The 26,474-nt window shown below is 44.3% G+C and overlaps 1 protein-coding gene across 6 annotated transcripts in view; it reads right to left on the bottom strand.

Moving 5' to 3' along the window:
• Positions 1-15,891, bottom strand: part of RAI14 (retinoic acid induced 14) — a 159,271-nt gene extending 143,380 nt beyond the window's left edge. For 4 of the 6 annotated variants that reach the window (XM_065905615.1, XM_065905618.1, XM_065905619.1 and 1 more), the window contains exon 1: positions 15,764-15,891. The gene's annotated coding sequence lies outside the window, so the exon portion shown is untranslated. Of the gene's footprint in view, positions 1-14,618; positions 14,665-15,674 lie in introns of those variants that run through there. The other 2 variants (XM_065905616.1, XM_065905617.1) reach the window with 2 other exon arrangements.
• Positions 15,892-26,474: the final 10,583 nt, after the last annotated feature.

The following is a 26,474-nucleotide window of genomic DNA, read 5'->3' as shown; positions in this document are numbered from 1 at the left end:
AACAAAGAAAAAAAAAAAGTCCATGCTGATTAGCACACATGCAAGAAAGCAGAGACCCACAGATTTGTAAACCAAGAACACAAATGTCCACTATTTCATGTGTAATCAGATTATGATGAAGCTAGCGAGCTATCATACTTCTCTAAGGAAACGCTAAAAATGAAGGGCAAAATTCCAGAAAACTAGGTAAAGACACAGCGAAGCTTAATCAAACCTGCATCTGCTGAGGCATTCTAAGTGTCAGGTAGGACTGGGGTCACAGGACCTACAAAAGGACATACTACTTCGACCAGTACTGTCCAATACTGCAGTCATTAGCCACATGTGGCCACTAGCATTTGAAACATGGCCAACACTAACTGACATGCACTGTAAGTGGAAAATACACAATGGATTTCAAAGATTTACTATTAAAAAAAAAAGTCAACTATATCATTAATAGCTGGACTGAATACATGTTGACAGAATTTTGGATATACTAGATGAAAATAAAAGATGATTACAATCTCAGTTGCTTCATTTTCCTTCTTATGTCTACTAGAAACTTTGAAATGACTTGTGATGGCATGTATTTATGGCTTGCTTATATTCTATTAGACAGTAATGATTCACATTTTCCCCTCAAAGTCTGGCACAACTGGCAGTAACAGCATCTTACTATTATTACAAGGCAGGCACAAAATTAAGGGGAAAAAAGTATAGGTTATCATGTTTAACACTCACTTACTATCAAATCATGAAGCTTAGATCCAGTAAATCCCGCAAGTTGATAATGGATGAAAGTTAGTTTAAAAGATTCACTCTGCCACATGCAGACGAAGGGATAATTAATCAACAATTTTATTTCAAAACTCAGCTCAGAGTTCTGTGATGTCATAGAGGGGTGGGATGGAGGGGGTGGGAGGGAGGGGATATATGTATACTTATGTTGAGCCAACATCCGCTGGATCATCGAAAAAGCAAGAGAGTTCCAGAAAAACATCTATTTCTGCTTTATTGACTATGCCAAAGTCTTTGACTGTGTGGATCACAATAAACTGTGGAAAATTCTGAAAGACATGGGAATACCAGACCACCTGACCTGCCTCTTGAGAAACCTGTCTGCAGGTCAGGCAGCAACAGTTAGAACTGGACATGGAACAACAGACTGATTCCAAACAGGAAAAGGAGTATGTCAAGGCTGTATATTGTCACCCTGCTTATTTAACTTATATGCAGAGTACATCATGAGAAATGCTGGGCTGGAAGAAGCACAAGCTGGAATCAAGATTGCCAGGAGAAATATCAATAACCTCAGATACAGAGATGACACCACCCTTATGGCAGAAAGTGAAGAGGAACTAAAAAGCCTCTTGATGAAAGTGAAAGAGGAGAGTGAAAAAGTTGGCTTAAAGCTCAACATTCAGAAAACTAAGATCATGGCATCTGGTCCCATCACTTCATGGGAAATAGATAGGAAAACAGTGGAAGCAGTATAAGACTTTATTTTTTTGGGCTCCAAAATCAGTGCAGATGGTGATTGCAGCCATGAAATTAAAAGACGCTTACTCCTTGGAAGGAAAGTTATAACCAGCCTAGATAGTATATTAAAAAGCAGAGATATTACTTTGCCAACAAAGGTCCGTCTAGTCAAGGCTATGGTTTTTCCAGTGGTCATGTATGAATGTGAGAGTTGGACTGCGAAGAAAGCGGAGCACCAAAAAATTGATGCTTTTGAAGTGTGGTGTTGGAGAAGACTCTGAGAGTCCCTTGGACTGCAAGGAGATCCAACCAGTTCATCCTAAAGGAGATCAGTCCTGGGTGTTCATTGGAAGGACTGATGCTGAAGGTGAAACTCCAATACTTTGGCCACCTCATGCGAAGAGTTGACTCATTGGAAAAGACCCTGAGGCTGGGAGGGATTGGGGGCAGGAGGAGAAGGGGACGACAGAGGATGAGATGGCTGGATGGCATCACCGACTCGATGGACATGAGTTTGAGTAAATTCTGGGAGTTGGTGACGGACAGGGAGGCCTGGTGTGCTGCGATTCATGGGGTCGCAAGGAGTCAGACACGACTGAGCGACTGAACTGAACGGAACTGATGTTGCTGTACAACACAAACTAACACAACACTGTAAAGCAATTATCCTCCAATTTAAAAAAATTTTTTTAATTCCAAGACTGACGGATTTCTGTGCAAACTATTACTCTGTTATACATGGTTGAGAAAACATGTCTGTTTTTCTCTATCAAAAGGTGGACAATTTTCCAAAGGATTCAAAAGGGAATTTAACTTCCCCATCACTTCATTCTAGACACTACTATCTTCATTTTAACCACAAGACTACTCCTCTGTGCCTAGATGGTGATTGAAACAAAAGTTGTCTGATGAGACTAAGGAATGTGTTAATACAACTGGGAACAGCATTGATCACAACTATAGGAAATATGCCTTTATACTGTCCACCTAAGGATATAGAGAAGGACTAAATGGAGGAATGATAACACAGGAAAACACAGTCCCAAACTACACCGAAGATACCTGGCAAATGTGTTTCAATGACATATGGGAGCAACCCCTTTTTAGTGCTATAGCTTATAACGGCAGATACAATCATATTGGCCAATCTGTCAACAGTTCTTCAAAGGTAGGATACAGAACATGATAACCTTAGTAAGAGTAACAATAGCTATCATTTACATGATTACTTTGCAAAAAAAAAAAAGATTTTTTTTTTTACTATCTGATTATAAATGAGTATTATCTCATTTAATGCTCACACCACACCACTTCAAAATTAGACACTATTGCTTTTATTCTCAGTTTCAAGATTAGGAAATTGCCACCAAGAAAGTTTATTTGGCCAAAGTGGCACAATTTAAAAATAGAGAAGGCTGGGTTGACACTCAAGTTCAGTTCCCGGGCTGCATATTAGACAGCACTAGTAATTTAAAAAAAGTCTGACCAACAGACCAACCTTTTTACAACTTAAAAAAATTTTGTTGCCTTTAAAGATGAAACAGTCCTCAGATCAGCCACTGGCATATACAGAGCTCCCCCTAGGAAGTCTGAACGGACCAATACGAAAAAAGGCATTCCCTTCTGGCTGTTTGCCCTCACAATATTCCAGGGAAGGTGGCATTTTATTTCTTTGTCCTTTTAACATGTGAGGCATACACATAGTGAATAAATGTAATGAGCTCACCAGTCCAAAAAAAAAAAAAAAAAAAAATCCTCTTCCATACAGCTTGGCTAAAGATACCCAGTCAATAACATAAAATGTAAAGATAATTACAGACAAGTGAAGTGGCTATTTTTATACTCAGCTGAGCTGGCAACTCCAGACTGGGTGGAGGTTTCCATGCTTTGGAAACAATATGAAAAAGCAGAACGGCTAGATATTTAAATCCTTCCCCATCACCAGGACATTTCTATTCCTTAGGAAATTATTCCAATGTCCTGTATACTACCTCTTTCCAAGCTAGTTAAAAAAAAAAAAAAAAAAGAAATACTGCAATGCTTTACAACCATTACAAGCACTGATATCATAATAAAAGTTTGTCCTAAAACAATCACTAGTGAGACAGTAATGGGGCTGGGGGTGCAGGCAGTATTTGTTCTGGAAGCCACACACAGAAGCACCCACAGCCAGCAGCCTGCCACCTCAGATATCACCAGGATAGGGTGAGCTATTCTTTGTTTCTTTTGCCACCGTGGACAAAAACACCCATCTGCAATGTAATGAAAATCAAATGCTCTTTGTTCCAAGGGGTATGCACTTAAAATAATCAGGGGTTGTGTTAAAGCAGAGGAAGAAAGCAAGCTTGTTGCCAGACAAGACACAAGTGGTAACACAGCCGTCCACAGACCTGCTGGGAGACAGGCTGGGACAGGGGTCATCTCTTTCTAGCTTTTAGAGACTCTAGAGGAAAATCAATAGAAAAAGTCACCGAACAGCACACCAAACATGACCTAAAGTTGTATAGCACAGAAGGAATCTAATTATCAAGGTGTTGCTGACTGGATGTGTACACAAGGTTAGTGGAAGAAAGGAGTTTTTCCTTTAAAAAAAAAAAAAAAAAACTCTTAGGAAATCCTGGTTGGTATACAGATACTGGTTAGTGTCTATGCCTATATTTTCTAGTCTCTTCCGATTTAAAAAAAAGCTCAAAAGGGACTTCCCTAGTGGTCCAGAGGCCTCCCTGGTGGCTGAGATCGTAAAGAAGCCGCCTGCAACACAGGAGACCTGGGTTCAATCCCTGAATCAGGAAGATCCCCTGGAGAAGGAAGTGGCAGCCCACTCCAGTATTCTTGCATATAAAATTCCATGAACAGAGGAGCCTGGCGGGCTACAATCCATGGCGTTGCAAAGAGTCAGACACGACTGAGTGACTAATACACACTGCTGGGTCCAGTGGTCAGACTCCACACTCCCAGTGCAGGGGGCCCAGGTTCAATCCCTGGTCAGGGAACTAGATCCCACACGCTGCAACTAAAGATTCTGCATGCTGAAAGGCCCAGCATAGTCAAATATTTTTTTAAGTAAATAATAAAGCTCAAAGGAAAGAAATGTGAAACTTTTTTCTCCCCAAAGAAAATTAAGGATTTTTTTTTTAAACGAAGATTCAAGAAGGTCCTGAGCATATTCGTCGAAGTAACTTGCATTCATGATGAATGTGGATTGAGCCCAAAATAAGATTCACTTGGAGACAGAATGGTAGGCGTCTCCCCACCTGGCTGTGGGTGAGGCCTTCATGACACGGTTCAACGTGGGACCTCAGGCCACATATATGTTTACGGCCCTTGTATAACACAGGTTTGAACTGTGCAAGTCCACTTACATGCAACTTTTTTTCAATAAATAGATTGGAAAGTCTTTTGGAGATTTGGGACACTTTGAAAAAACTTACTGATGAACCATGTAGCCTAGAAATATAAAAAAAAATTTTTTTAAGGTATATCATGAATGCATAAAATGTGCAGATACTAGTCTATCCTTAAATAGGCATAAGGTGGGTGATATTTAATATAAAACTAATAATGCATTAGGTTTCTTACTGTTTTCTAACTTTGATTTCAAAAAAAATTACAGCATGCCTCTCTCTCATAATAGGAGAAACTGCCTATCAGCCTATCAACACGCTAAGCAGCTTTGTTTAAAAAAGTAACAGTTTTCAATACTGTATTATGAATATAACTGTAATACTGTATGCCATAAAATTTTATAAAGATTCATTCATTAGTGTCTAGGCTACATTACCATGAAACAGTTGTACCAATTATACTAAGCCACCTTAAAGTAATCACACCACTGTTTCTTCCTATAAATATGAATTTTTTCACAACTCTTCATTTTTGATGTCCAGTGTTAGTAATACATACAACATCGGCAGTGTTTTATACCATAAGACTATACTGATGTGGATATTGATAATTAATCACATAAACAGACAATGTAAACTTAGGGTATCAATACATATACAGTACTGGAAGTGTATTTTCTCTTCCTTACACTATTTCCTTAACATTTCTTTTCTCTAGCTTACTTTATTGTAAGACTACAATATACAACTGCACTCATTTCACATGCTAGCAAAGTAATGCTCAAAATTCTCCAGGCTAGGCTTCAACAGTACGTGAACTGAGAACTAACAGATGTTCAAGTTGGATTTAGAAAAGGCAGAGGAACTAGAGATCTAATTGCCAACATCCACTGAATCATAGAAAAAGCAAGAGAATTCAAGAAAAACATCTACTTCTGCTTCATTGACCATGCTAAAGCCTTTGACTGTATGGATCACAACAAACTATGGGAAATTCTTAGAGATGGGAATACCAGGCTATCTTACTACCTCCTGAGAAATCTGTATGCAGGTCAAGAAGCAACAGTTAGAACCGGACAAGGACAATGGATGGTTCAAAATTTGGAAAAGAGTATGTCAAGGCTGTATACGGTCAACCTGCTTATTTAACTTACATGCAGAGTACATCATGCAAAATTCCTGACTGGCTGAAGCACAATCTGGAATCAAGACTGAGGGGAGAAATATCAATAACCTCAGATATGCAGGTGACACCACCCTTATGGCAGAAAATGAAGAGGAACTGAAGAGCCTCTTGATGAAAATAAAAGAGGAGAGTGAAAAAGTTGGCTTTTTATAAAACTCAACATTCAGAAAACCAACATGGCATCTGGTCCCATCACTTCACAGCAAATAGATGGGGAAACAATGGAAACAGTGACAGACTTTATTTTCTTGGGCTCCAAAATCACTGCAGATAATGACTGCAGCCATAAAATTAAAAGATGCTTGCTCCTTGGAAGAAAAGCTATAACAACCTAGAGACCATATTAAAAAGCAGAGACATTACTTTGCCAACAAAGGTCCATCTAATCAAAGCTATGGTTTTTCCAGGAGTCATGTATGGATATGAGAGTTGAACCATAAAGAAAGCTGAGTGCTGAAGAATTAATGCTTTTGAACTGTGGTGTTGGAAAAGACTCTTGAGAGTCCCTTGGACTGCAAGGAGATCCAACCAGTCAATCCTAAAGGAAATCAATCCTGAATATTCATTGGAAGGACTGATGCTGAAGCTCCAATACTTCAGCCACCTGATGCAAAGAGCCCATTCATTGGAAAAGACCCGATGCTGGGAAAGATTGAAGGCAGGAGGAAAAGGGGATGACAGAGACGAGATGGTGGATGGCATCTTTGACTCAATGGATATGAATCTGAGCAAGCTCTGGGAGATGGTGAAGGACAGAGAAGACTGGCGTGCTACAGTCCATGGGATCACAGAGTCAGAGATGACTGAGCAACTGAACAACAATAAATAATATCTATAACACACAAAATATGTGCTAATTGACAACTTGTGTTATCAGTAAGGCTTCCCATCAACAGTAGGATATTAGAAGTTAAGTTCTAGGGGAGTCAAAGCGATACACAGATTTTTCAACTTGGTGGTAGTGGGGTGGGAGGTATCCCCTAAACCCCTACACGGTTCAAGGGTCAACTGTGTTTTGCTTCTGGCTGCCTTTGGTAAGGAAGAAAGAAAAAGCAACCCACAAGTCCATTAGCCTTCCAGCTCAGAGGTTCCCACGTCCTCTGGGGCAGCTGGGAGGAGCCACTGTGAACAGGCTGCTTCTCCCACCAGTGAAATGTCTATGGGTCAAAACCATCCACCCAAAGTCAGCACTCCCTTTCATTTTTGAAAAGCCATCAATCACAAACAGGTCAGCTCTCGTAGGAGGAGATGGTCAAGTTATGTGAGCCTTCTCATCAAACGAAGAGGCTCAGCACAGATCTTGTTAACTCACCGACAAAGCTTGACAAATGGGTTTGTTTATGTGGTTCTTGCCTAGCAGGATCCCAAGGGCCTGGGTTCCAGTTCCTTTTCCAACCTTCCTGTTGCTGCTCAAAGCCATCTGCCTCACCTCGGACTCCCCACCAGACTCCACTGCAGCAAGTCTGAGTTTATACCAGTCTTCTTCATTCATAATACTTGTCCTTAGCTACTTGTGGGACTCCCAAGGTCACTGTCTTTATCAGAGAGAAAAAGAAAAGGACAACATCTAGAAGCCCTGTGCCAAGAGGAGCCAGAACTGAGGCTCACCTCTACCTCCGCCCCTTATTGACTGTGCCATTTTCAGAGGGCTCATTTCTCTTTCCTAGACCTCAACATCTGCTGTCGGTTGAGTTCCCCCCACCACCCTACTCCAACCACTGGAGCCTTGTACTCCAGTGGAATGAAAATATGTTAACCTCATTAAAACTTAAGCTCCATGAAGGCAGGCATTGCTGTTCATCCCCAGATCTTCTATCTGCCACTCAATGACTCCACCAGCATGTACTGCTCACAAGGGATTTGATGCCAAGTAAGACGGCCCAGACCTCCAGAAATCTGCTGGTCTAGAAGCCAAGTGACTGGTGCAGAGAAGGTGCTCAAGTCAATTCAAAGGACTTACCGAAAAACGCTTACATTATTCACCTTCTGTTATAGCCAGGTCACCATCCCTTTTGGCCCAAATATTCATTAAAGGGATAGAGGATGTCACCTAAGATGAATAGTGACAGAACAAGCTCCTGAGCAAGGCCGATGACCATGGGATGACTCTCTCCTAGCACCTGCTACTTCCCAGGGATGGGCTAGTTCCTCTGGAAAAGCCAGCTGCTATTTGAGGACCAGTTCCCCAGCTAGGAAATGTGACCCTGTCTTCCTTGGGTCCCTTTTGGAGGGAGCCCCAGAGGCTAGGAGACTTAGAGGAGAAGGACACAGAGAATTGGAGATATTCCCCCTACCTGGTTGAGCAGCCAGAGATTGACCCCATGAGCTCAGAAGTGTCACGTGCTGGACCCAGGGACATTTTTGTTCCCTCCTTCAACAGTAACAGGAGGAAACTGCTGTCCCCTAGAGAGCAGAAAACAGTATGCACCAGCACTAGACCAATAAATATTCCTGGAGTGAGGAACTCAAGACCCAGCCTTAGAATCCAGCACATCTCTGCAAAATAGTCATACGACAGGTTTACTACTTATTACTTCTAAATAGCGTTTTAGTGCCTCCAACAGAAACAGTTCCTAAAGATCATCAATGGTATATAAACTGGTTTTCCTACTGAGGGTATAAGACCCACAGTTATTACTTTACACTCTTGTAGGCTAAGGCTTCCCAGGTGGCGCTAGTGGTAAAGAATCTGCCTGCAATACAAGAGACGCAGGAGACCCGGGTTCGATCTCCGGCTCAGGAAGATCCCCTAGAGGATGAAATGGCAACCCACTCCAGTATTTCCTGCCTGAAAAATCCCATGGACAGAGGAGCCTGGTGGGCTACAGTCCATGAGGTCACAAAGGGTCACACATGACTGAGCAACAGCACACATCCACGTATGATACTGTCAGGTCTGAGGAATAGTGGCACCTGTTAGAAAACAGACTCCCTAGTCATTGTAGGCGGCTGTTAAAAGTAAATAGGACAAATGCAACAAGATCTCCTAGGTACATCAACAGATCTTGGGTTAATCTGGGGATTCCAAAGATGTTCACAACTGGGCTGAGCCCAGGGACTTCCACGAACCTTTTGAAACCAACAAAGATTACAAGTGGATAGCATCATTGCATATAAGTGAATTTCCCTCTAGGAAAAGTGGTCCAACACCTGCATCCAATTTGCAAAAATGTCCATCTTTAACTCAAAAATATTTAAGAATTCCTGCTAGATGGCCTGACTCGGTCTGCAAAATGAACTTCTCTTGGAGGAAAACACTTGACTCTGTGCTGCCCTAGAGCGAGGGAAGCTGCTCAGCCTTTTATTCCCCACCAGTGAGCTCTGCCAAGGCTTTCTTTCCTGGCTGGGTTTCTGTCATTTCAGCCAGCAAAAGGAACTGGACAGATGTAGTGAAAGTGAAAAGAGAGATGCTGCTGGGGTTGTTAATTCTAGACTCATTTAGCTCTTTAAAAAGAAAACATTCTGGATTAAGCAAACTGAGCTCATCTAGAAGGAAAGGAAAAAAACAACAACTGTAGATTGATTTCACTGTTACCAACCACAATACTTAACAGGGACAAGAAGAGTTAAGGTTAGAAAAGTAATTATTGACAGTGAGGAAAATTGACATAGTAGAAAACAAAATGCTTATGTTCGATTACTTGATGATAAATTTTGCTGTTTACTAAATGTCAATTTAAGAAAAAAAATAAAGGAAAACATTATGTATTTTCTTGCACTGTACAATAAACTCTTTGGCCTACAACCAACTTTTCTCACAACTGGATTCTGTTCATTTAGAAGCAGGGAGGAACAAGTCATGAACTCCCAAAGACTGCCCCTTACCCAGGGGTGACCGATGGCTGTGGAATTTACAAGGCAAAACACTGTTTCCAGTGAAGGCCAGTCACTACAGGAAGAACTGGACTAGGTCCCAGGTTCAGGTTAGATGAGGTGAGACCTATCACACAAAACCAGCTGGTGAAGCAGGCAAGACCCAGAAACTGTTCCAAAGGCCGGAAGCAGGTTTTTAAACTATAGGTAAAGCTCAAAAGGTAAAGAGTCTGCCTGCAGTGAGGGAGACCCGGGTTCAATCCCTGGGTTGGGAAGATCCTCTGGAGAAGGAAATGGCAACCCACTCCAGTAGTCTTGCCTGGAAAATCCCATGGATGGAGGAGCCTGGTAGGATGGAGGAGCCTGGTAGGCTACAGTCCACGGGGTCGCAGAGAGTCGGACATGAGTGAAGTGACTTAGCACACACACACCTCTTTAAAGACCCAACCTCCAAATGCAGTCACATTCTGAAGCACTGGGAATGAGGATTCAATATATAAATATTTTGTGTGTGGGGGAGGGGCGGTGGAGAAGGCATACAAAATCCAGCCCATAAGAGTTGGCTAAACTTCACTCTTAGTAACTAAACAGTTTCAAACTAAAAGAAAGAAAGAAAGAAAGAAAACCAAGGCTCAGAGAGGTGATCCGACTTCCCTGAAAAGGAATACATCTTCTGAGCTTCAGCCTGCATTTGGATAACTACCTCCACTCCTCGGAACTTTTGATTTCTGTTTCAATTCTCCTCCAGGCTCCCGAAAGTTCAATATCTGATGAACACCTTGAAGGGCTTTATGGCAACATGGGAGGGTGGGTGGGTGTGTGTAGTTCAATGTTAACCACCTACTATGTGACAGACACTCAATTATACACAGAATATAAAACTGAAGAATGAGGCATACTTCAGTGAGAAGGGGTTTTGTTTTAAAACACATTGTACGTCCGTAAAATTACTTGCTAAAATATTGATTATATTTACTAATACCCATCAGTGAGCCTGATGTCAAAGGCTGGAGCAGTCTGTTCATTGTAGATGGTTGGAGATGGGAAACAGTTTGATTAACAATCTTTCATTAAACTATTACCAACTGTACTTTTCAGCTCATGGGTAGCAATAAAACAAGAAATAATCTCTAAATCATGCAGCATCTTCATGATTTTCTTTTTTCATGACTTTCTTAAAAGGATACCACCAGTATCAAACACCTATGTAAATCATTAATGGGGGGGGTGGTTAGAATCCTTTTCACTATCACCCATTCAAAATACACCCAAGAGGCCTCTGATATATTTAGCTTTGTCTTGTCAATTCCTATATTCATCATTTCTTCTACACAGAGGATATTTAGTTGGCTTCTAGCAAAATAATGCACAGCACTAATAGTGAATGCTTTCAGTACCGTAAGTTAAGGACTTTCTGATGTGACAGTTTTTCTTTTACATATTTCTGGGTATACTATTTTATACGTTGGTCGCTCCTGAATCTTCAAATTAAGGTCACCATTCCCTTCAACCAGAGAAAAAAGAAAACATGACTCCAGGATGAATGCACAAATATCAAAGCAATGATGAATAAACCCTCTGCAACAATTCAGACATACACTTTCTGTTCTTGGAAATTCAGTGTGGTGGGTGTTACTCGAGATCATTTCTAGTCTGTTTGGATCCTGTATGGAATGGAGAATGAGTATCACTTGGTCACGCTCATCCACAGCTGAACTGTTGGAAGGCTAAGGCACTAAGAAAAGGAAAGATGGGTGTGCTTCTGAGCATCATATTACTTGTTTTCCTCTGAATTCAGGTTAAGGCAAATGTTGCAGAAAAAATCTGAAGACACAAGTGTTTTGTGGGATAGATCACACGGATTTAATAGAGCGCTCTGTTTATAAGAACCTGTATTTTTTATCCTGATGGAACCTGTAAATATAACATCTGCGGCACTCAACTGCAGCTGGGGGAATAGCCAGCACCATTAAGGATATCCAATATGTGCTAAGAGAAACTTTAAGTAGAAAATCACAACAAAAGGCATGAAATTCAAATATTTGAGTACTTACTGTGTGCAACACTGTTCTTGACACTAATAGTAAACAAAAGAGACAAAATACCTGTCTTCATGGAGCACAGATTCTAGTGCAGACAGACTACTAATGTGAACTAAACTAATACTAACTCCTGGCAAATTAGAAGGCAACTAAGTGCTAGAAAGAAAATAAAGGAGAAACAGGAATTCCCTGGTGGTCCAGTGGTTAGGACCCAGAGTTTTCACTGCCAAGGGCGCAGGTTCGATCCCTGGTCCAAAAGAAAAAACAAAAAAAAAAAGAGAAAGAGAGAAGAGCACCAGGGTATGCCATAAAGAGGTGGCCAGAGAAGATGATTCTGAGTGAAGAGCTGAGGGGTTGAGTGGCATTGCCCTGGAGACATCTAGGAGAAGAGTGATCCAAACAACGCGGAACAGTAAATGCAGTGGCTCTGAGGCAGGAGTGTACCTGGCAACTTGAAGTAACAATGAGGAAACCAAAGGGTTTTAATGCCTTAAACTGCTTCCAGATTAACAGAGTTAGAATCAGATGGAAAATGTCATGAACACAGCCATATTTTCATACATGCATAGAGCAGGAACATGCCTCTGTAAATGGGTGGTGGCTCAGACGGTAAAGAATCTGCCTGCAATGCCAGGGGCCTGGGTTTGATCCCTGGGTTGGAAAGATCCCCTGGGGAAGGGAACAGCTACCCACTCCAGTATTCTTGCCTGGAGAATTCCATGGACAGAGGAGCCTGTCAGGTTGCAGCCCATGGGGTGGCAAAGAGTCAGACACGACTGAGTGACTTTCACTTCACTTAAGCCCCTAATCTTTCCAAGCTTGAAGAAATGAGGAAGAGAAGGTTGAGCAAGTAATCCAGGGTTACACCTGGGTGACCAGCCAAGAAAAGGCTTTAGTAAATATCCCAAACTCGCATTACACTTTTGTCTCAAGCTTTGATCCCTGGGCTGGGAAGATCCCCTGGAGAAGGGAAAGGCTACCCACTCCAGTATCCTGGCCTAGAGAATTCCATGGACTGTATAGTCCATGTGGTTGCAAAGAGTCGGACACAACTGAGTGACTTTCACTTTCACTTTCCCACTTTAAAATTAAGAGGCACTCTTGTTTTCCTAAAAAGAAAAAAAAAAAAACTGAAAAAAACTGAAGAACTCAGCCAACTAACATAACCTTAAAAGCTAAAACTGATCAGTTTCACTTGTCATTCAGCAAGTAACTGAGAAACCCTACATATACCCTACACACGTGCTGAAGAAGAAATAATAAATGCTTCATTACCAAGATCCCATTACCCAGCAATCAATTGTATAGGTGTGTTTCACAGAGAAATTGCTCAAGGAGAACACATTTCAGATGTTGACTGTAGCACTGTTAAGTAAAAAAAAAAAAAAAAAAAAAAGAAACTGTCCTATGTAGAAAAAGTGTAACAGTGAAAAACTGGAAACTCTCAAATTTTCTCTTGGCAAGGGAAAGAGCATGCTATAATTTATTCATACACTAGAATTCTCTGCAGCAGCTAAAGTAAATAAGATCTACAGGCATCTCAAACACATACTGACAAATTTAAAAATGCAAGCTGTATGTATATAGAATCACGCTACTTAAATAAAATGTTAAGCTTGGGGATATGGTTTGTGGATATGTAACACAGAAGTACAAACATATTTGGACACTCTGTATACTGACTTCACAGTAGTGGTTATCTGAGGATGGATGCAGAAGAGGAGGGATGGATAAAATATTTCAGTTGCAGTTTATTTTTAACGAGAGGGAGATATGAAGCAAATCTATAAAGATCAGTAACTCAAACATAAGTAGTGGGAAATGGAAGCCTTATTATGTTCTCTTTATGTATGTTTGAAAATTTTCATACTTTTATTAAAAAAAAAAAAAAAAAAAAAAACAGGAAGGATAGAAAGAAGGGATAGACAAAGCTCCTCCACCACATTCCAGTAACTCCAAGGCCAAGTTTCCCTAACTTTAAAAGCTCAGGTTCTTCACCCTTAAGAGGTGAGTGATGCTAGATGTGCCTGCCTCAAAGATGCTACAGAAGTGGCAGTCTGGAGACAGAACTTCATTGTCAGATACAATACTGGCAGACAAGGGCACTACATCTTGTCCCCACTGAATCTCCAGGGCCCAGCAGCCATTACTTTATTTCAATTTCACAGATAATAGTAATAAGATTTTTCAACAGGGTTATATCCCCTCCCCCTCAAAAAAGGCATAAAAACACATCTAAGGAGTGTAAATGACACAATAAATGTTTTACTGAAACATCTCAATGAATGCAGACAGCCCGGAATGGGACCACCTCTCCCACTCCCATTCCAAGTCATGCAAGGACTAGTTAAAAACTGTAAAAACAGGATAAATTTCCTCACATAAAATCAACTATTTTACATGCAAAAGAGAAAAAAATATGACACCAGTTAAGCATCACTAAGAAAGGATAATCAGATTACATCTATCGGTAATAAAATTCCCAGCCACACCTGTAAACAGGACTACGCAGGGTGGAGACCAAGCAATCAAAATCCAGCCTCCCTGTGATGCGCTCTCTCCTTTGAAAGTTTGTCCAAACCTCATGAAGGTGAAACTCTCCTTGCTAAGATGAGCTTCTGCTAAGTCTTACTGACAGACAAAACCAACTCCTCCCTCTGTCAGGCTCTGACGAGCTGGAGATCACATTCTCCAGAGAAGTGGCAATGTTTCCCCCATCCCAGGGCGCTCGGCAGTCTCTCCCGGAAAGAAAACAGATCCCATCTAAATCACCTGTGAGCCTAAGGTCAAGCGAAGCCGCAGGTCCAGGTGAGCGACCTCGAGTTCGCATATTTCCCCAATCAGCGGAAACGAAGTTGCGCTGAGCCGGGCTCTTCGGAGAAGCGCAAGCCTGGCCACAGAACTCAGGCGCTGGGAGATCACTTGCAACTTCTCCACTTCACCCCCGGCTCCATCTGCCGCGTCTGCGGTCTCTCCCGGCTCTCAGCCCCACCCCCCTCCACAAAAGCGGGGTACGAGGTCCAGAGCAAAGGAGAGCGTGAGCCCAGGGATAGCAGACGAACTCTGCAAACTGCAGAAACTAAACGGCGGGCACACAATCTGCCCGAGTCAGCAGCAAAGGGAGGACGGTGGGTTAGGGAGGGTACCCACCCTCCTGGGCAGAGGATGGGGTAGATGGCGGGCGGGCGCCCCTCTTGCGGCTCCAAGAACTCCCTCCTCCCGAAGTCTGCCCGAACTCCAGCATCCCTCCTCCCGGCCCTCCTCGGAGCTGCGGTGGGGAAAAGGACCCGCAAGATGGGGGAGCTGGAGGGTTGGGGGGCAGTTGCAGGCCCGGAGTGGTCCCGCCTGCAGCCTGAGGGCTCCTGGAGTCGGGAAGAGAACAATAGCGGACCCTCAGTCGCCCGAGCCCTTCGAGTCTCCCGCTCGCGCCTTCCTCCCCAGCTCCTCCAAGTTCAGCGCGGAGGCGGGTCGAGTCCAGAATCGGGGACCTGGGGTAGTCAGACGCCGGGCGGCCCGGGCAGGTGGGACAGGGAGCGGGCTCGGGGTACCCAGAACGCCCCGCCGGGAGTGGGGGGGCTGGTCATTCATTCCCACCCGCGGTCCCTCCGCACCTACCCCTGCCCCAGCCGGCCTGCGAGTGGCGGGGATTCAGCAGGAGAAGCCCCTCTCGGAACTTGGCGCGCCCTCCCTCTCTACTCGGACCCCCACCATTCCCCTCTCCCTGTTTCTCCGCCTGCCCTCTGCAGACACTTGGCGGCAGGCGGGGACAGGGACTGGTGGTGGGACCCTTGCAGCCACTCCGCCCTGCGCGTCCCCCGCGCCTCCTACCCTCATCGGAGTCCCAGACACAAAGGCGAGGATCCGAGCCGCGGACAACGCGCCGGGAAGCCTCCCGACTCCCGGCGCCGCGCACTCACCCCATCTAGGCGGCGGCAGCGGCTCCCCGGGTCGGCCCCGCTGGCTGCGCCACCCCGCCCGCCGCTTCCCCAGGAAAACGCGGCCGCCGGGCTCGCTTCCTGCTCGGCTTCCTGCGCCTCGGTCCCTCCTCCTCCTCCCCCCGCTGCGGGGGTCCGTGGGCGCCGCGGCTCCCGGGCTGGGCCGGCGGGGCGGGGGCGGCGGCAGCACCACCACGTGGCCGCCCGGCGCCGGCCCCCGCCGACCCGGATCCCGCGGGAGCCGGGAGGGAGGTGCTAACCATTCCCCTCCTCTTCCACCGCGCGCGGCCCCAAATTCCGCGAGTCAGGTGATCCGGCCCCGCGCTCCGGCCGCAACCTGCGGGAGGTGCTCCCGCCCCGCGCGCCCCAAGCGTCCGCAGCCTGCTTGTAGTTTTCTGCGGATCGTGGGATTCTGCCCCGTGGATCTGTTTGCATCATCGTCACCTGAAGCTAATGGAAACCACCGGTGTTCTGACCCCCGGGATTTTAGAAAGGATGAGATCCTGAATAGTATTCATTTCTGGTTAACGTCCAAAGTCGTTTGTGGTCGTGTTGGTGTTTGCAAGTCACTAATCCAAGCGTTTTCTACCCAGAATCAAATCGGTCATAGTTTCCAAAATTATTGAACAGAAAGGAAACTAAAACCTGCTGAGTCTCTGGACTGAACCAGTTGGTCGGAGCGACTTTCCTAACGTTCATCAGGTGGCAAGAGAAAACTACCAGCGTTCAGCGCTGCTCGCCAATTAGGAAGGAGACGCCTACTGTCTGAACTGAGAGGCACGGTGCGGGACGCCCTCCCTGTGGGGTCTGGGATGCTGAGGGACCGTCCTCAGCACCCCCGGAGCTCCTCTCCCTTCCCCAGCTTCCTGAGCCCCTGCATTTGAATCGTAATGGACTCTTGCTTCAACTCCCAAGGATTTCCAAGCTCTCCACCTCTCCTTTAATTTGGGACGCCTTTGCGATTCATTCTGGTCATGCCAACCAGCTATGACTTTAAGTCTTTTCACCAAAGCCCCTATGTTCTCTTAACTCCAAGTCCTTTGCAGGAAGCTTTCTGGAATATGTGGTATGAGTCCCTTTTTGGTGAGATCAAATCGAAAGCAGTTGAATTAAAAAAAAAAAATCCAACACAAATGAAATTCACCTAAGTTCAGTTTATAATGGCTTAAACAGATCCCCACGACTACCAGTTAAACTTTATCTGTACCCCTACCTCCCCATTACCACCACCACCAGCAGCAAGCCAAAGGAACAGCCTGTCTTAGCTTTAACAGGTGACATCAGAGACAAAAGCTGTGTTACTAGCTGCATGATCTTCCCTTCCTAAATCATAGGTCAGCAATTGCTTAGAGAAGTGATGAATAGCTGGTTTAAAGCAAGGTGTACACTCCTCTTCCTGTCTTTTATCCCTCTCAAATAAAATCACCCTCTAAAAGACACATGAACTGATAAATTTCTTTTTGGTTTAATGCTGGCATTTTCCACAGTACAGTTATTCATTGCAGTTCACATGAATGGTGTAATGTAGGCAATCTATTGGGAACAATACCGCCACGTGTTTGTTTTCTGTTCCCCTTTCACCAGGTCAGTCTCGCTGAACGGTGGCAGCTGGGAAGATGTGCGCTGGAGCACCCTGTCCTGTGCTGCCTTGAAAAGTTGTGTGCTGGGCTTAGTCGCTCAGTGGTGTCCAACTCTTTGTGACCCCATGGACCGCAGCCCTCCAGGCTCCTCTGTCCATTGGGATTCTCCTGGCAAGAATATTGGAGTGAGTTGCTGTGCCCTCCTCCACGGGATCTTCCCGCCCCAGGGATGGAACCCACCTCTCTTGCCTCTCCTGCATTGCAGGCGGGTTCTTTTACCACTAGCGCCATCTGGGAAGCTCCAGCTACAGAATAGCACCGCCTTCCACCATCCCAGGGATTGAACCCAGGTCTCCCCCACTGCAGGGGGGCTGGGGGGTGGGGGAAGTGGAGGGAGTGGGGGGCTGGGGGGTGGATTCTTTACCATCTGAGCCACCAGTGAAGCCCACCTTGGAAAGTTAACATGTGGGCATTCTGTACCTGGGGCTTCCAGGTGGTGGTAGTGGTAAAGAACCTTGCCTGGAGAATCCCATGGACAGAGAAGCCTGGTGAGATACGGTCCCTAGGGGTGCAAAGAGTCGGACTGAAGCGACTTCACACACACACACACACACGTTCTGTAGCTGAAGGAGTTAAAATAGCAAACAATAATTGTGTAAGGCTTCCCTGGTGGCTCAGATGGTAAAGAATCTCCCTGCAATGCCGGAGATCCAGATTCAATCCCTGGGTTAGGAAGATCGCCTGGAGAAGGGAATGACAACCCACTCCGGTATTCATACCTGGAGAATTCTGTGGACAGAGGAACCTGGCAGGCTACAGTCCATGGTGCCTCAAAGAGTTGGATACAACTCTGTGTGTTTAACACACACAGGGTCGTCAGCCTTTTTTATTCATAAAATAAACATTATTCATGGAATAAATTATTTTTCTCTTTTACACAACCAGACCCTGTCCCAGCCACCTTCCCGGGAGCCCACCCGCCTTTGTCAGCTCTGAATGGTTCCCACAGGTGGGTTGTGTGATTATTCTCCTTAATTTATAATCCCACCTTCTCCATCAACAAGTCCAGCTCTGAGTGAGAGATTGTTGTGGAGGAAAGGACTCTTATAGTTAATCCACTGTGCTAAGACCCTTTTCCAGATCTCCCCCTCTATCGAAATGCAGACCACCACCTTCAGACCACAACTGAAGTTCTGCCACCTGTAGGGAGATTGATGGTCAAGTGTATGTCTGAGTAGTGTCTTCTCATTGGTTGTTTTCACCCAGGTCTTTTAGAAAATGCTAATTGGGATCGGGATACATTGATGAGACCCTCTGAAGGAGACCTGACCCAGGTGAAAGGGTTTGAGACATGGAAGCATCTCAACTGTATAAAACTTTGGGGGCTGTAAACAGCATGTTGAACTTCAATAGGAGAATAACCCCTAAATCAAAGTAACTATGGTGTGATATATAGTATTGGGAGTAAGAAGAGTCAGGGGACCAGATTTCCCAACCCTTCTGTTTGACTCACTTTCCATTTGAACTTCACCACATGTTTGGGTCTCTCCTGGCCCACTTTCCCAGTCAGTAAAAGAGAACACTGAATTACATGGCCTCTAGCATCCTAAGACCATTCCTTTCGTTTGTACAGCTTTCACCGGCTATGTAGCCCTCACATGTGTTTGGCAAAGTATCTGATCTAGCAGGTCAGTCTTGTCATACCTACAAGACTGTAAATCCTAAGAGTCTTGCCATCCAGGGCTTAGCATGATCCATAAATGAAATCCATTGGTTGGTAGGGCTCAATTTTCATTTTTGAAATTAAATAATGTCACATCCCTTCTTTCTTGCTCCATCTCTTACCAATATCAGTTCTTCCCAAATTAAGGACTTTTTAAGTTTGAGGAACCAAAGCTAAGACTTGTTGGGATTTAAAAAAACTGTCCCTGAAGGAGAAAATAGAGATGGCCAAAAAGTGCCAGAGCCGAAATTACCCCTCCACTTTCTTTGGTGTTTGGTCAGGCTCTGACTGCACCTCTGGGTCTAATTAGAGGCAGCATAATTGAAAGGAATGTGGTGATATTGGGCCCAGTCCAGAGAATGGAACAAAAACACAATCAGAAGGCTGGAGAGAGATGATCTGTGGGGAGAAGCCGAAATATGTGTGCGTGCTTAGTCACTCAGTCGTGTCTGATTCTTTGCAACCCATAGACTGTAGCCCGCCAGGCTCCTCTGTCCATGGGATTCTCCAGGCAAGAAAACTGGAATGGGTTACCATTTTCTTCTCCAAGGGATCTGCTCGACCCTGGGATCGCACCCATCTCCTGTGTCTTCTGCATTGGCAGGCAGGTTCTTTACCACTGAGCCACTTGAGAAGTCCCAAAGCCCAAATATTCACAACAAAACCACCTTCTGTGTTTTCTTGGTGATGCTCCCAAATAAGAGGAAACTGTGATGTGGGAGAAAATAAAATAACTCTGACATTTCTTCTCATAATGTAACAAGACCATAGTAATAAAGAAACCTGTAAACGCTGATTGGTCCATGGCTTTTCCACTTGCCAGGAAGCCAGCAGAAATTCCCTCAAGGGTAGATTACTACCCTTCCCTTCTCAGTCACCTTGGTCACCTGATGGGAAGGTGAAGTTAAGATGCTCGGTAAAAATACATCCCACAGTCCTACATCAAAGCCCTGCTTATAGGAATGTGGCAGAGAAGATAAGCATCTGAGCCCTGACACTACAGACCTGAGAAGGTGTTAAGACCATCTGACCCATCACTGTCTATGAGGAATGGAAAGTGTGCAGAACGTTCTATCCAGTATTGTAACCTCTAGCCACATGTGGACACCTGAGACGTCATTAATCAACTAAGCTCCTGAGCACTCAAAACGTCACTAGTCCAAATAGAGGTGTGTCATAAATGTAGAACACACACCAAAATTCAAAGGCTAAAAAAGAAAATCACAAAAAAATTTTATGTTGATTACATATTGAAATGCTGATATTTTGGATATATTAGGTTAAATATATAATTGACACTAATTTCAGTTATGTCTTTTTACTTTATTAAATGTGGCTAACTAGAGGACTTCCCTGGTGGTCCAGTGGTTAAGATTCTGTGCTTTCAGTGTAGGGAACATGGGTTCAATCCTTGGTCAGGGAACTAAGATCACACATGCCATGCAACACAGCCAAAAGATAAAAGTAAATAAAATAACAATAAAATGTGGCTAACTAGAAAATTAAAAATTACTATCTGCTTACATTGTATTTCTGTTGGATAGCACTGCTATGGGGGCTAATATTAGCAGCTAGTACACATTTAGCACCTTCGATATACCAGGCGCTCTTCTAAGTGATATACGCATTAACTACCATGGCCAAGTACTTAATTATCCAATCTGGGACATTTCTGAGAGTGAAGTGGGGCAGGCAGATGCTCAACCAGCCACAACATCCGAACAAGAGGCATAAACTGAAACTGTCCTGAGAAAACTGAGATGTCAAGTCCCCTTAATGTTAGGTCAATGTAATCCTTACATCAAACCTATGCGGTTGTTATTTAGTCGCTCAGTTGTGTCTGACTCTTTTGCGATCCCGTAGACTGTAGTCCGCCACGTTCTTCTGTCCATGGGATTTCCCACGCAAGAATATGGGAGTGAATTGCCATTTCTTTCTCCAACATCAAACATATAAGTACTGTTATAATCCCTTTTGGGCGCACGAGGGAACTGGGGCACAGAGAGATTAAGTAAGTTGACCAAGGTCACACAGCTGGAAAGTGGCAGGGTGTGATTCAAACGAGGGTGGTCTGGCTCTTGACCCTTTCACTCAACTGCTGTGCACCACTGTCTGCTCAAGAGTTAATATGGATGGAGGTTCTAATCGATGCCATTTATCTTAATTCTCACAGCAACTTGGACAGAGCATGATTCTGTTTTTACAATGCAGAAACTGAGTTTTAAATAGTTCCAACAACTTGTCCAAATCCTACAACTGGAAAGAAGGAGCCAAGAATCAAGGTTTGGGATGACCAACTCCAGAGAGGTCCTCTTAACTACCACTTTGTTTTGCTTTCAGCCCCCCTCTGTTTATAAATGCCTCTCATATTGACTTTACTACTTCTCTGCATTCTAGCAGTGTACTGGATAAGAGTAGATGAGAACGCAGGTGTCATCACCTTGGGACAGGCTACTAATACCAAAAGCTCCATCTTGTTGGCCGCTCGTTTCTTGGAAGGAGCATTGTAAGATAATCCAAAGAGCCATCCATGGGCCAAGTTGGTTGTTCTGCTGTGCATGTCAGGAATTCCAGAAAATATTTGCCATTGAGGCTGTGGAGGTAGCATTGTGAGGAGCTCACAAACATCAAGAAGACAGCTGATTATCTAAAGGCTAAGAGCAAGGGCTTTTACAAAACTCCACAGTCAGAAGCAATAACAGGGCATGTCATTCTATGAATGTGGCAGGGGTAGCTTTACTGGCTTCCTCTGCAGTGGGTCACAATCTTAGCAGCTCCTTAGAATCACCTGACTTTAAAAATCCCCATTGCCTTGGCCCCACACCCTAGAAGACTGGTTTAAATGGTCTAGTGTGGGGCCTGGGCATTGGTATTTTGCATTTTCCCCCTAGATTGTCATCAAGTGGTACCATGGCAGTCTTGGCTATCCTGACTATCCCAGCCATGCCTGGAGCATCTAGTTCTTGATTTAGCATTGTTAGCAAGGTGAGTTTAAGTAAAGAGGGTGGGTTAGTTATTAACGGGCCTTACAAAAGCTGATGCTTCAGAATGATCTCTTCATAGAGTGATTCTAAAACAAGCCACTATTTTTGTTGGCCTGGTCCATTTGTTTTCTGTTATGGCACTAAACTGAGCTCCAGATTTTTGTCTTCTTCAGTAAGATCAACTTCTGCTTATAAGGTATTTTAATTTGTGTTTCTTCCTTAACTAAACAGTGCACACATAATACATCTGTGTCCTACTTTGGCTGATGAGTTATTTTGCATCTGTTATGGCTTCTTGTTTATGTTTTTCTAAGGTTTGGTAGCCACTTGGCTTCTGTTATTCATTTTCACATTCCCAGTTTTGTGGCTTTCTTTAACATCCTTAGAAGACATGAAGTAGTTTGCTTCTTGTTCTCAAAATTGCTCTTTCGACTTTGCGAGAGAACACATTTTTAAGAGACATTCTGTGGCAGACAGTTCATACTTAAGACATACGACTACACTACTGTGAAGATATTTAACAAAATTCCACACACCCTTTGTTTGCTTTGCCTTTAATACAAATTCCTCAATGATCCAAACATGCACTGTAAGCAGGTTTCTTTCATTCCAGGTGGAGGTTCTTCTAAGGTCAAGTTATCACTCTTCCTTTGCCTTCTTTAAGAAGAGTCCTGTAATTTCTTGTCCTAGACTTCCTGTTTGCGTTTCAGAACAGAATGAAGGCTGTGAAGATGTTTCTGACTGTCCCATGACATGCCAGAAGACAGAGGCACCACCACAGGGGAGCCAGAAAGATCGCTGTGGACCGGATTCCTTCCTCAGAGCCGAGGTGGGACAGGGAAGGTGCACAGAAACCAGCAGAAGCAAGCAAAGAGGCCATGGTGACCGCCTGCCGTGCATTCCTAGAACCCTCAGGACACAAATGCCAAGATGACAAATTGGCTTTACAATAATAGAGCAAAAAGAGGGAGGAGGCAGGGTTCTGGTGTTGAGGATATGGAGGTCACCCTTGACCAGGTAGGAGTTTGTCCTTTTGAGTATGTAACAGGGAAGGGAGTTTTGGAGGCCATTTGGGAGCATCAGAAGACTAGGTTGGCACTGAGTTAGTCTGGGAAATTTGTCACCAAAAAACCCAGGTCTTTGGGGCAAAGAGAGGAAGGGGGAGGTCTGAGTGGGTTTCATATTTGCTCTGTGGATTTCTACAGGACTTTTTTTTTTTTTCTGCAGGATATTTTATTTATTTTTTTTTCTGTTTTTTTTTTTTTTTTCATTTATTTTTATTAGTTGGAGGCTAATTACTTTACAATATTGTAGTGGTTTTTGTCATACATTGACATGAATCAGCCATGGATTTACATGTATTCCCCATCCTGATCCCCCCTCCCACCTCCCTCTCTATCCAATCCCTCTGGGTCTTCCCAGTGCGCCAGGCCCGAGCACTTGTCTCATGCCTGCAGGATATTTTAAAAGGTTGTATTTAAACTGTGTGCCTTAAGAGGACTTCTCATTCCCATCCAGCATAACATGTTCATACGAAGAAACATAGATGATGAGAATATTCTGTGTGTGCCCTCGCATCCCAGTTCACCTCCCTGATCACACTGCCTTCTGCTTCAAGTCTTCAAGTTCTTACTTGCATGTTCAGTTCAGAGGGATAGAAAACAATTCAAGGTCAGAGAGGCACTGGCAAAAATTTTAGAGTATCACATGTGAGGCCGGATCTGCAGAAGACTGGTGAGTACAGAGAAGCTGAATCCCAGCAGGAGCCCTCGAAGTGTGGCCCAGAGAGGGTACTTCTCAGCCCAAAGCTGCTTGTCAGCTTCTAGGCGGCAATCATGATTGACTGCTTCTTTTTCCTTTGTTTTCTTACATGGAGTAAAGATGAGAAATGAGAGCGTTTTTAAAAGGAAGAGATTCTGTTAGGTTGCAGGTTGAGCCCTAGCTTTTCCAATTACTAGTGCAATGAGCAGAGGGAGTTTGGATTCAGTAATGTACCCACCTACAGTATCAATTCTGTGTTTCAGGCAGGCAGAAGGGGATGAGTGGATAGCCAGTGTGGTCTACCCCTCTCAGGAAGATTTTCTGAAATCCCCATCTGACTTAATTTTATTGATCAACATTGTATCACACGGCTGCCTTTCTCTGAAAGGGAAGGGAACACAGATTTTTTTTTTTTTTTTAAACTGGGTACATTGTACACCAAATAAAATTGGTATTCTGCTACTATGGAAATGGGAAGAATGGTTATTGGGTTTATCTGTTGCTGTAAAACAAACAGCTTCAAAATTTAGTGGCTTCAAACAACAGCAATAGAGTCTGTTATTCCTCATGATTCTGTAAGTTGACTAGGTGGTTCTGGAATGGCCAGATGAGCTGAAATGTCTCTCTCCGAGAGCTGTGATTAGTGTTGGTCCCTGGTTGGAGGTCAGCTGGGGATTGTTGGCTGAGATGTTGGTTCTCCTTCTTGTGGTTTCTTGGGCTTCCTCAAGGACTGGTGGCTGGGTTCCAGGAAGGAATGTTCCGAGGGGATGCACCTCAATCTATAAGTGCTCATCAAGCTTCCGCTCACATCATGCTTGCCACGGTCCCATTGGCCAAAGTTAAAGGCGTTGATCTCGAGTGGCCTCAGCCTACAGTGGCTTGCAGTGGAGCTTCGGTTCCCAGCCAGAGACTGGGCTGGGTAGCAGCGGTGAAAGCACCAGATCCTAGCCACTAGACAAGTAGTCAGTGACAAGGGCCCTGGCCCTTCAGCTTGCAGAAAAGAATGCCCACAAAGGTGGAAAGTAGTCATACAGGTATTTATTAGAGGGAAAACTACAGTATGTGTGTACAGATACATGGGCAGACTCAGAGGGAGAATCCCTGAGTTGTGCCCTCAAGGCAGTTTGAATTACTTTTATGAGATATTTCTTCTGGATTTCCTTTAGCCAATCATTATGATTTGCCTGGTTCACGGTCATATTGGGTATATCTCAGGATCCTTCTATGTGTGCGCATGCATCTCAGCCAAGATGGATCCTACCAAAAATGCATCTTGGCAGCCTAGCATTAGTTAGCATCACTCCCCTTTGACTTCCAAAAAGCTTCTCTGTGCATGTATGGTTGGGGAGGTGTCCTGACTTCAGGAAGAAAAAATGTGTAGTCTGAGCAGGGCCCGGCCTCCTCCCATAATGGTCCTGCTATTCTTATCGTGGAGTTTTGGTCAGTGGAGAATGAATCTCCAATTGCTTTACCCTGCAGGGAACCCATCTGCCTCCTGCCTCAGTGTTGCCAGTGAATTTGAGGTTCTTGCTTCATCGTGAGGAGAAGGCAATGGCACCCCACTCCAGTACTGTTGCCTGGAAAATCCTATGGACGGAGGAGCCTGGTAGGCTGCAGTCCATGGGGTCGCGAAGAGTCAGACACAACTGAGCGACTTCACTTTCACTTTTCACTTTCCTTCATTGGAGAAGGAAATGGCAACCCACTCCAGTGTTCTTGCCTGGAGAATCCCAGGGACAGCAGAACCTGGTGAGCTGCCATCTATGGGGTCACATAGAGTCGGACACAACTGAAGCGACTTTGCAGCAGCAGCAGCTTCATCGTGAAAAGATTTCACAGACAAAGTGATAGGTAAGAACTGGATCTACTTAAAGAGAAACACACTTTACAGAGTGTGGACCATCTCAGAAGTCAAGAGGCCTTGGGAGAAACACAGGCCATGGAGGGTGGGCCATCCATGGAGGGTGGGCAAGAGAGAGAGAACCTTGAAATAGGCATAGTTAGTTTTTGTGGGCTGGGTAATTTCATCGGCTAATAAGTGGGAAGATTATTCCAATTATTTTGGGGACAGGGCAGGGATTTCCAGGAATCAGGCCACCACCCACTTTTTGGCCTTTTATGGTTGGCCTAAGAACTATCATGGTGCTAGTGGGTGTGCCATTTATCATGCTGGTGTATTACAATGAGCGTATAATGAGTCTCAAGGTCCACTGGAAGTTGAATCTTCTGCCATCTTGGACCTAATTGGTTCCAACTGGTCTTTTTCATGTCCTATGGCTACATCATTCTTTTAAAAGTTGTGCCCTGCCACCCTGCCACCCTATTTCAATGGCACAACCAAGTCCAAAGTCAAAGCAGAAAGCAATTACAGAAAGTTGTTAGAGCCAGGAATCATGGCTCATTGGGGACCAAAAAAGTGCCTCTCCACCACTGGTAGGTATTTAGCTACCAAGGCATCTTTTTTTGATCACATGTTTAAATTCATCAATGATTATTTTGCAGCAAATGTAGAGCAGTACTTGGCAAGCATTAACTCTGAAAATCCTCCCAACAAACTTTGGGCTATGTGTTCTTACTATTTCCATTTAGAGATGAGGAAATAGATCAGGGAAGCTTATGAAAGTTGTTCAAGTTCACATAGTAAG

The sequence above is a fragment of the Muntiacus reevesi genome, chromosome 14 (assembly GCF_963930625.1).
Source record: "Muntiacus reevesi chromosome 14, mMunRee1.1, whole genome shotgun sequence".
Classification (NCBI taxonomy): domain Eukaryota; kingdom Metazoa; phylum Chordata; class Mammalia; order Artiodactyla; family Cervidae; genus Muntiacus; species Muntiacus reevesi.
The sequence above is the reverse complement of the archived record's forward strand: the minus strand, read 5'-3'. Positions and strand labels throughout refer to the sequence as shown.